The sequence below is a fragment of the Patella vulgata genome, chromosome 1 (assembly GCF_932274485.2).
Source record: "Patella vulgata chromosome 1, xgPatVulg1.2, whole genome shotgun sequence".
NCBI lineage: Eukaryota > Metazoa > Mollusca > Gastropoda > Patellidae > Patella > Patella vulgata.
In genome coordinates, this window is record NC_065879.2 from 90,229,386 (window position 1) to 90,241,620 (window position 12,235).

The window sequence follows — 12,235 nt, forward strand, 5'->3', positions numbered from 1 at the left end:
TAACAAGCAAGCTCACCATCATGTGGATATAAACCTGAAATTCTGTCCTGGCGATCAAAATCTTGGGGGGGGGGGGGCAGAGACCTATTCGTCCCCCCCCCCCCCCTAAATCCACGCCATCCCTGATAACATTCACTGGTGGGTACCATATGGGTACCATGTGTCATGTAATATGGGGTGCAATTAAATGTAATATGGGCATAATATGGGACTCATATGGGATCTTGTACCAAATAAGTACAAAACTATTTATATTTGGTTTCATGTTTTATTATTATTTTTTTTTTGTTTTTTGGGGTTTTTTTTGTTTTATTATTATGCTTTCTCAATTAGGACGGTTGAAATTCGTTGAGATCTCCCACCATCCTGTCCCTTGAAATTGTCAGGAAACCAGTTTGAACGATTAACTGCAGCTTTGATTTCCTTGTTTGTGGTGTTTCAAAACATTGGATTTCTTCTGACTGGATCTGTAATTCAAAAGGAAACCACATTACAACACATACAATTCAAATCTAAATTGCACCTGAAATATGCAGAGGGTTCAAAAAGACTTTTGATGAACGATTGTAAAAACATTAAAATAAACCCCATCGTACCAGAACTATTATTGATATGCATTTATTTCCAACAATGACGTATCATCAATATTACTTACTAAAAACAATGGTAGCTATAGCATGTGCCCCTAATTCACGTTTGCCTTTTTATCCTGTCCAATTGTAAAGGCGTTGTACATAAGTGACACTGAGATTCTTCATTATGTTGTTAACGATGGACAGGACATCTCTGCCACCTAATCGTCCAAGTCGGTTTATCTTAAACAGAACGAAAAAATAAGTAAGTGCACTATATATTACCTGCAAAATATCACATATCGAACGAAACTATTCTTCCATAAATTCACATTTATTTTAATGCGAGTTGTCACGTCTTAAAACATGCACACCCATGCAGCTTCATCATCCTGATCATTAATAAAAATGGTTACAGTTTTTTGTGAAAAAAGGGCACCAGACAAAAGCATATCTGTCAGTGTTGTTCTAACATAACTATATCAACAAATTTGACTCGTCATTTTTTTGTTTTGGAGGGGGGGGGGCATAATATAGAGTCCATACTAATATATATGACTGTCGTTTGTCATTCTGTTCAAGGTTGGTAGTTACACCAAGGCTGTCATATATTTTGTGTATAGGGGTGGCACCAAACTAGAGTTTTACCAAATTCAGTTATAATGTCCTTTGTATGTATTTGGTTGTATAGCTGATAAAACTTTCTGACGTTTTGTCCAGCGAGAGCAAGAAACATATTTTGCCATGACACACATTAATATGTGTTATAAGTTGAAAATGTAAATAGTCACCTTTCTTGAAATGACATCTTTCTTGTTTGCCAATATTTTCAAAATAACTGAAAAAAAAGAAACATCTATTCAAATCCATCCTCATATTCTTACAAAACTTTTATATAAGTACTTTGATGCAATATGCATATATATATAGAGGATATTTGTCGTTTTGTCGTGAATAACATATTTTATTTCATCGAGAAGCAAGAGAACTTATATTTTCACGAATGCGTAGCATGAGTGAAAATATAAACGTTTTCTTGCTTAGAGATGAAATAAAATATGTTATTCACGACAAAACGACAAATGTTCTATTTATTTTATGATTTTACAATCATTTTAGGTAAAAACAACTAGCCAGTGGAATAACACATTTATTTCACTGATAAAACGCGGTATTCCACTACTGATCATAAAATAAATAGGTATATTTCCACACAAAATGATCAAGTCAGTTAAGTAACAGATATAGCCTTTATATAGCTCCCAAAACCATTAAGCATATTATAGTATAGGAAGGATGGGACAAATTTACCTTTGATTAAAATTTGTGAACTGATTGCAGAGATGTGTACCACTTTGGCCTGTTTCTTGTTAGTACTAACTTCTAGCTGCTATACACATATACTTCTGCATTTCAGAATCTAAAATTAAGCCAATGACCAACAGACTAAATTGGTTGTTAAAGATGACTCGTTGACAGGTATTCACGGTTGATTTGATGAACTCTGCTGTATGGTCAGATATTATATAATTTGAGTACAGAATCTGCTATAGTCATTAAAATGTAACTAGCAAGATACCTCAGCCAGGCTGTGTTCATAATCAATTTTAGTAGATTTCTTTGACTTTTTTCTTTAAAGAATAATGTATTACGATTCTTTTGCTTTAAGCTCTACATTTATTTTGAATGGTGGAGTGAAATACATATTTCTTAAAATGAAAATATGTATCACGATTTCATTCATAAACAAACTCTATTTTTTATTCATAGTAAACTTATTATAGTGTGTGATAAGGAGAATTCTGCTGTAATCTGTTTAATCTATGCAAAGTACATATTAGTGCACCACTTAATTCTATAGTAAGCTAAAATATTAATAAAAGATCTCCAAATTGTTTGGATTTTAATTTTATTTAAAATATAAAACAAATTTCAGTACGCAGTAGAATAAATCATCTTCCTATGGAGTACCTATTTATATTGCGCATAAAGGCTTTAGCAGCTTTGCAAGTATGGCTTCATAATATTATTAATATATGATATACTTTTAGAAAATTAATTTAATCTTAAGTTATATTCTTCTGATTTGTTATTACTGTATTGGTTTTAGAAGTGCAAAAGTGTTATTTTTTTAAATGCTGTTTATTTTGAGTTTGATATGTTGGGGATAAATTTGTTCACCTATAATTTGCATAGTCGCATCACCATGAATATAACCAGTTACGATATCAAAAATTTAACACACTTTTTGTTTTTAATTTATTGATAATGGCCGACATCGTGATCAGCCTGTATACATCGAGTGTCGATCAAACATGCCTTGTACCAATTTTCAGCAAGATTGGATATTTTGTTCAGGTATTATATCAGTATGTGCTTCCGATCCATTGTTTAATCAAGAATTTTGTGCCATTGACCTCTGTACGTGATCCCTGTGTTACAAAGTTATGTTCATGTTCAATATTATAAATTAAAACAAAACAAAGAAAAAAGACTTCATTTCTCAATTTTATTAAATTCTAATCTCTTACTTCTCATTCTCAATTCATACAGGTAATATACAAAGACGGTCTCATCATTAATACATCTAGGTTGCTACAAATAATTTCCAGACAACCTGTGCGGTAATCTTTTAGGTTACCTGCCCCGAAATTGTTTGACTAAAGATACATTTTGGAAGATTAAATAAAGAGCTGACAATTGTAGATATAATAGATAAAAAATGGATTATAATGTAAATGGGAAATGTCGAAAATTTCAGTGAAATTGCGTCAATCTGATTCATATACACAGTAGCCTCGCTGTTACGATAATAAAAAGAAGACTCGATTATGGATCCATTTTTGCAGTTGATCAAGGGCGTTGGACAGAAACTCGGATTCAAATCTAATGAAAATCGGACCCATAAGATGCCATCGAGAGCGTTGATTATGGTCTTTTTAATAAATGTCTAATTAATAGTTTATATAACATTTCAGACCTAAAGAAAGACCTGCAATAGTCAGATTTAGCTCTTGCATAATGTTTATGTTTTAATTTTAATGAAGGAGAAATGAGAAATTGAAAATATTTTTAAGTAAAGTAGATCAATAAAGGAATTGCAAAAAGACCTTACCTGTAAAAATTCTTATGCTCTTAACAAATCTATGTAGTTGTAAAATTACAGCATAAGCGACATGGTTTAATGTAAATCGCACCTGTATGTGCGACTGTTTACTTGTCATGTAAATGCAACTGTTGAGGGCGCAATAAGTTTAACGTATCCCAAATAAACACTTTAATGATATTCTGATTTTAATTTTCTGAATACTTATTAATATCTACTAAATGCAATGGGTATGATTCCACATTGAAGCCGATACAGGTGTGGCTAATCCCATATGGGTAAAATATTGGACCCAGATGTATTATTTTATATGTGGTAGATGCCATATAGATAAGATATTGATACCATATTGAACCCATATACATAATATACATGAATGAGGTTAAATCATATCCATACCACACAAGCTTCTGTGCATAATCCTTTCTGTGCAGATTGGTTCACAAAACTAAAAGTATGGATTCAATAATGAACTTATACATACAAATAAGTAATCCCATATGGATACCATATTGGCCCCAGATATATAAAAGTTATATGTAATCCCATACAGATACCATATTATCCCCAGATACACACATGGGTAATCCCATATGGACACCATATTGGCCCCAAGTGTACAAAAACAGAGTTGCTAATGTGGGAAATCCCATATAGATCCCATATTGGCCCCAGATACACACACTATACGGTCAGATTATCAATGTAAAAATGAAGTAACCATTATATCATTTGGCTTGTCTCTGTGATATTAATATATATATGAAAATAAAGTGTATTTGGGTACATTTGTATGTGGTAAGATAATATGGGTCCTATATGGGGATCTTGTGGTATCACCTGGGCCCACAGCCCATTTTTTCCCCATATGGTCCCCATGTGGCAATGTTTATGGGGATGGTGCCCGGGCGACTTAGTTGCTGTGGGCGTATGTTTCGTTGCCTGGCAACCTGTCTTTAACAGATTCTTTTCAAATTTGGTGTGAAGCATTGTGGTTATTAAAGGATGAAAACTATCGATATTCAGAATTAAGATCAATCATGGATCTTATAATATTATAAGGTCCATGGATCAATTTTATTCCATAAACAAAGGGACGTGTAAAATGGACTGTGTAGTTCAATGTGACGTGTTCACGTATTTCACCGAACATAACTGATTAGAAATTACAATAAATGAATAACTAGATGGTAGCGCTGCAATATACGTCCATATATAGCCACACCCCCCCGCCCCCCCCTATACCCTGGTTGGAAATTCGAGTGTCGTCAACCATTCGCGGTTTCTTTTGTTTTTGCAAACACGGCCTACCAGCTACTTACCCACCCAGCACGCATCTCATAAAGTCATGCACTCCTATAACCTCTCTAGCGGGGGTGCCGGGGTACATTGCACCCCCAGAAAAATAAGGCGCCCCCACAAAAAAATAATTTGACAATCTTTCAATTATAAAATAATACACTTGATTATGATCAGACAGTGAATTGAAATTTTCATAAATCGATACAATATGTTGTATATAGACTATTTTTAGTAAAATAACTTCATTGAAATTACATCTTTTGTTATAACTGTATATTTATAAATCTATACAATCTGCTGTAGGCCTATGTAGGCTAGGCTACTGTTGAATAAATTATTAGTTATATCTGCAGACGTGTTGCATTTTCCGGTGTCAAACAAATTTCATCTGGGATTATAAGGTAGTATGTTATTCTCATTTTTTTTTTAAAAAAGAAGTTTTATTTACTCCACGGGGGGGGGGGGGGGGGGGGATGGCCGAATGGTTAGCACGTGCGCGCGCTGTATCATACGGCCTGTCATTGAGTCAACTGGCGTGGTTTCGAATCCCCGGTTGTTCGTGACAAGGAGTAGGGTCGCCTGTCCAACCTCGTGGGTTTTCTCAGGGTCCTCCGGTTTCCTCCCACTGCTAAAGACCCCTACGCGCAAGCGAATTATTGAAATAAAATTAAACCATATGTTAGTCCCGAAATGACCTAGTTTGTGTCGAGTGGACGTTAAACCCCATTTCTCTCTCTCTCTCTCTCTCTAACTCTCTCTCTCTCTCTACTCCACACAACCAATTAATTTTAATGTTTTGGGTTAACCAAAATGGCGTCACTGGCTTCAATAGTCATAATCATTGACTTAATGACGTCATGCCGTCTCCAGATCATTAAAGCTTCTTGCTACGTAAAGCTTTTCAAATGTGACTTGGATTTAAAAATATTTTATTCGATTTAATGGATGACTTACACTACAGGTAGGACACGAATACATCTAGTACTTAGAATAAGGCTATTTGTTTTTTGCTGGAGCTGTTAAACCAGCAAGAGTGAGGTTGTCCCAACTTTCTGGGCCAACGCAGTTATCTAACCCGGCCCCGAGTTCACAAAACATTCCCAGACTTAAATTAAGAATTTACTCAAAATTGTTCGCATTATATTAAAAACTTGTGTTGTTTCAATGTATCAAATACATCAATAAGAAACTATGTGCAAAGTTTTGTGTTTCTGGAACCAAGATATTTCTCATAAGCAGGGATTGAAAGTTGAGTAAATTCTCAACTTAAGTCTGAGAAGGCTTTGTGAACTTGGGGCCCGGACTCTCAGGGTTAGCAAGCTTAATAGCCCGGCAGAACTATAGAGGATAATTTGATGTGGCTGCCGTCTTGGACGCGATCTTGAATTTTTCAAAACGCTCAAGGGTGGCCGAGGTTCACCCGGCAGATTCTGAAAGAGGACACCATAGGCTACTAAAATCAATCATAAAAAAAAACTTTGTATACAATTTCCAGGTTCACTCGAAAAATTGGGTTTGGCGATCGGACTATAAGGATTTACTCACTGAACCACTACTACTGTCTGAACCGTGGTAAATTATAAACGTATTTCGTCGATTGTGAACAAACTACTGAATAATTGTTATTAAAAACTTGCCAATGTGTTTGAAATCACCTCCGGTTGAATAAAATCCATTGCACAATGAATATCCCAACAAAAAAAAGTTCTCTCTTGAAAAGTCAATGTTTTTGTTTGTATTTTCGACTAAGTTCATCATATACTTAGTGAATATACTTGGACCCCCGCACCCCCCCCCCCCCCAAAAAAAAATAAAAAAAAAAAAAATTCAGGCCCAAACTCCTATTTATTTACAACAATTATTAGGATTAGTTAAGATTCTATCTGTATAAAACCTGTACATATCCCAAAATGGTTTACATTGCTAAAATAAAACACAGAGGGAATCATCCTGGAAACATGTGTGAAGTGAAAAGTAACTGTGTTCCATAAAATTGTGTCTAGTTAGCCTGTCAGTAATATTTTTTTCTGCCACTTATCAGAGTGAATCGCATGTAGGTACCCAAAAACATTATCGCTTAAACCAAATATTTATCTCCCGCTCAGCCAGCCACGTAACAATAATACTTTGCACGCGGTGTCTGGGCCAATCAGCAATCGAGTTGTGTAGACAGCATGGCCACATGGTGTTTGTTTATATTTTTTATGGGTTTTAAAAAAGGGTTAGGGTTAGGGTTGCGGACCCCCCCCCCCAATATATATTTCACGGCTACGCCTCTGTACATGTCACGTGATGAGCTAAACCATCTTAATATGTTGAAGGGGGCAATGGTTGACAAATTTTGACAATCACGTGTGCTGCAATCACAACAACGCGCGACCTTTCCGATCGTTTCAGTTTGGGCAACAAAAATGGCAACTGAAGACAATAAAATTAATTTAGAAACAATTTATTGTCAGTCTACTAAATTTTTATTCACAATGAATATATCACCGATTACACGAATACTCGTAAATATTGCTTTCACATCATCATCAACCATAAATGTAAAAACCCTGTGTTATATAGTGTGTATTATATATATTTTAATAAATTATATCAGGCCCTCTGTCAATTATATGCAACTCCGTGGCTAACATTTATAAATAAACATATTTTTTTTCATAATTTTAATTGATAATATTTCATAACGCGGGGTCTAATCTCAATGCTCTGTGGTTATTAGTCCATTTTCAAAGTTTTATGATTACCACAAAAACTATGAAAAAAGGCCACCGCTGTTAACTTTCCATTTATTAGTCGTAACATTCCAATATCACCAGCTTATGGAGTGTTTGTGTCTCAGCTAATTCGTTACGCGAGAGCTTGTTCCTTTTATTCTGATTTTTTAAGTAGATCGAGGCATTTGTCATCTAAGCTTCAACTACAAGGATACTTGCGCACTAAACTTATTAAAACCTTTAAAAAGTTTTATGGCCGTCATATTGATTTGATTGGTAAATATAACGTGTCTCTCTCGGCTATTATTCTAGATATATTTAATTGACACGTATACTATTACTATCTCCCTGATAATGTCTACTACATCGTTAACACAGTTCATCGCGTGCATTTTGCATACCGATAGTTCATTGGCCAATCACGCTATTTTACCGACATTTCGCCTAATAGTTTGGATGCAGCTATGGCGGGTGTGGCGCCAGGCAGGGTAAGCTTACTCTTCCGGACACCTGTTACCACTGTTTGTCGTGTATTTTGTACACGAGGAGCAGTCCATTTGCTGATTACACTATTTTGCTTGAATACACTATTTTGCCTATAACGTTTTTTAGGACTTCGAATTCTGTCTTATGGTTTGGATTGTTCGTACTTGGTTTTATTTTATTCCATATTCAATTTACGTTTCGACTGTTCACGTCCATAATATTCCTGATTAAATTACTTTTTTTTTGGTTTATTCGACAGATACTGAAATCGAAACATTGTTGATAAGAACAGTTCGGGATGTCTAAACATCGTTTATCGTCTTTATAAAAATGTATTTAAAACAAAAAATCACTTGTCAAAAGAGGTATCGCAGATTGCATGTATTATTGGGTCTTGTGTGTTAATTATGCAGACCGTGGAGAAAACTCGTACAACCATTTCACAATAACTCATATGGCATGATACCTTTTAGGGTAATAGAATTCAAAGCGTTGATTGGCTGAGGCATGTTCGCGATCTACGAAATGCCATCCGAAAATTCCATTCTCTGTGGAATTCAAAATGGAGTTGTACTTGTGATTAATATAGGCCTATAGTTAATAACTGAGAGTACAATCGTATGGATACATTGCCCTGTGAATTTCAAAACGAAGCCGGGATTTTCGGAAATTATTTTTGTTATAGAGACGCAAAATTCTGAACAGTTTTTGCGCAACGGAAATAATATTCGAAGAGAAATAGAAAGACATGGATCTAACTGCCGATAATTAAACCGATGTGCGCTATGATTTGTTGTTGATAAAAAATTTTTGTATTTATATAAAAAAAAAATAATAATAACGTTATATACCTATTCAATGATTAATTTTGCCGAGGCAAATGTAAAATACATCGACATTTACGGATTTACCCCGGCTACAGCCGATTTCATTAGGAAATATTAAAGAAATGTCGTTCTTTTTGTTCAGCGCCTGTGTTTAAAAGAAATAATCCCACCCAACTCTCTAACTAAATAATTAATACAAGACGGAAACAAAATAACGGACTACGGGCGTATTTATGTTTGTAAACGCCCGGACTCATTACCGGGTCCGAGAGCAATAGCTTATTCATACACAAAATTTGAATTGTCGTAAAAGAGCCAAACACCGTTACAATAGACAAGCCTTGCTGATCTGTCCCGATAAGTGACGTAATTAGCTTCCATTTTTGATTTCTCGATGTCAAAGTTTGTGAGGAGTTCAATTTTACAAGAGAGAACTTTTTTATTCGCTGGGAAATGTAGTTGTACAATGGATTTTATTTAACCGGGGGTAATTTCAAACACACATGTAAGTTTATAATAACCAAAATCAAGTAGTTTGTTTATAATCTCAGAAATTCGTTTCAAATTTACGATGGTTCAGACAGTAGCTGTGATATTGGTTATACAATCGGATTAAAATCCAGATCTATATTTCATTTCTTTTTTTATACTTTCGATGGCCTACACTACATGAAGATCTGACCGGTTGTACTGGTAGGTCGCGTCAGGGGTCGGACGATCGGCTTTAGACCCTATGACGACTGACATTGATTAATCAATCAGCGTTGACGTTTCTAGTGGTTTACCCACAGTTCCGTACACTTCACGCCAAAAACTCACCGTAAAAGACCGTTTTATTGTAGTAAAGACAAATAAAACAAAATTTTGAACAATAACAAGCGAAACGAAAGAGGATCTGTGTTTTAATCCGATTATCTTGGAGTTATGACACATTCTCCACAGTCTACATAATTGTTTCAGTTTTTTCTTTGATTTGTGTGTGTGTGTGGGGGGGGGGGGGCGAATGGTTAGCACGTGCGCTGTATCATAAAGCCCGTCTTTGAGTCAACTGGCGTGGTTTCGAATCTCCGGTTGTACGTGACAAGGAGTAGGGTCGCCTGTCCAACCTCGTGGGTTTTCTCCGGGTCCTCCGGTTTCCTCCCACTGCTAAAGACCCCTACGCGCAAGCGAATTATTGAAATAAAATTAAACCATGTGTTAGTCCCGAAATAACCTAGTTTGTGTCCAGTGGACGTTAAACACTGTTTCTCTCCCTCTCTCTCTTTGATTTGTTGTTTCAGGTTATCAGGAGGGCCTAACAAGGACAGCTGTCTAGTCCTTCGGATGAGACGAAAAACCGAGGTCCCGCGTATACATTGGAATGCACGAAAAAGATCCTTTGGAGTAGGCGATAGTGCCGCTGCCCGGGCAACATTTTCCTAATCGCACACTGTATGGCGTATGCCCGTCTTCATTAGCCCAGCATAGGAGCAGAACAGTAGGACGTTAAATCTCATTTCATTTCATTTCATTTCAGGTTATCAGTAAAAATGGATCTTGGCGAATGTTTGGAGCGTTTAAATTTCATTCCCAGTTGGTTCACTATGAATATTATAAGCGTACCGACGGCAAAACTGAAATTCATGAGAGAGGAAATGGAAACCTCGGATAAGAATATAAAGATGAATCTAGCATCATTCCTTGCTTTTTTATTTCAAGACCTTGACGCATGTGAAGCTAAAAATACGTTGGTTTTACAAAACAAACGACACAACATCCAAGCCAATGTCATGAAGGCTGTTCTCTGTTGTCAAATGAACAGGATCACCGAGGCAGAAGGCATATTTAGAGAACTTAAAGAATTAAGTGAGGACGATTATTTAATGACCGAAGCTAAAGCAGAAAAGGCTTATGCTTACTCTAAAATGGGACCATTATATTATAATACCGCCATTGATTTGTATGATGACGTAATTAAAAGATACCCAGACCAATATGACTGGAAATATCGCATGAGCCTAACTATACGTAAATGTCTAAATCCAACGAGTACAGCCTTCGTGTCCACAAAGGACCCCTTAGTAAACTATCATCGGGCTAAAGGACTGTTCGAAGAAATCATTGAAAATAGCCAGGACTCGGAGATAAGAGGTTTATCATATATTGGTTTGGCCACCTTACATTCGGGACCGTGTGCTAGGATCGTCAACTTTAAAGGGCTTGGGCTTCAACCAAAGGCCCTTCTGGAGAAAACAATTGAATATTTAGATCAAGCGAATGCAGAGGCGCCGCAAAAAGCAAAGATATTATCCCAAACTGGTAGAATGTTGAGATCAATGAAAAAATTCAGGTTAGCAAAAAAGGTTTTAGAATCAGCTATAGCAATTAAGCCAACCAGTTTAAATTGTCATCATCTAGCTTTGGTATTACAAAAACTACAAGTAGAAAATGTCAACGATCTGGTGATAGACTTGCTAGAACAATCTGTCAGACTTAGTCAAGGAACAAACCTACTAGCCATTGAAGAACTAGGCATGGTGTACATGGAGTTATCGCCCCCTAATTACGAACAGGCCCTTGAGTGTTTCAAAGTCCTTACAAAAGATACCAACACCAACTATAAGTGGCGGAGTCAAGGCAATGAGAAGGCAGTTAATTGCTATAAAAGATTAGCGTTAAGACCGGGGATATCACCTGTCGAAAAAAGACGATAATTGGGTCACGCTGATTATTGTAAACGAGAAAGTATCGTAAATGCTGCCATGGGATATCTGACAGAATCTAGTGCTGGACAACGTCAAAAGGTTCCTTTAAAAGAATTGTTTCGCGTTGACAGATCTGGAACACGTACTTTATATAACTTGTATTCTAGCCTGGATGCATTTAAACGCATCGTCCGATATTTCAAAGATGGTCTAAGTTTCATCGAAGATATTGATCGAGCATGTTTAAGTTCCGATGCCAATGAGGCTTTTAAAACTTTGGTCTATAATTATCTGGAATGGAAGAAATATTACGACTGTTTGGATCTAGCGACTATACTGATGGTAACCGATATACCAGCTATAGAGATGGTAGCCGTGGAGGTTATCATGGGAATTGTTGAACAAACAGCCGATCAGATAAACAGAACAGACCTGGTAACAACCTGCTTCAAGCGAGTCTTGGACAATTCTTACAAAACGGAAGAGGTCGATTCACATGTCCGAATTATATATGATACCACAACCTCAGATGAAGAGG

At 36.2% G+C, this 12,235-nt stretch overlaps 1 long non-coding RNA gene across 1 annotated transcript; it reads right to left on the reverse strand.

The window, feature by feature from the left end:
• Positions 1–302: 302 nt before the first annotated feature.
• LOC126810597 (uncharacterized) lies at positions 303–1,394 on the reverse strand. Its single transcript, XR_007675268.2, has 3 exons — positions 1,364–1,394; positions 656–815; positions 303–467 (listed from the first exon to the last, which is right to left on the reverse strand). It is a non-coding gene; the product is annotated as an uncharacterized LOC126810597 (long non-coding RNA).
• Positions 1,395–12,235: the final 10,841 nt, after the last annotated feature.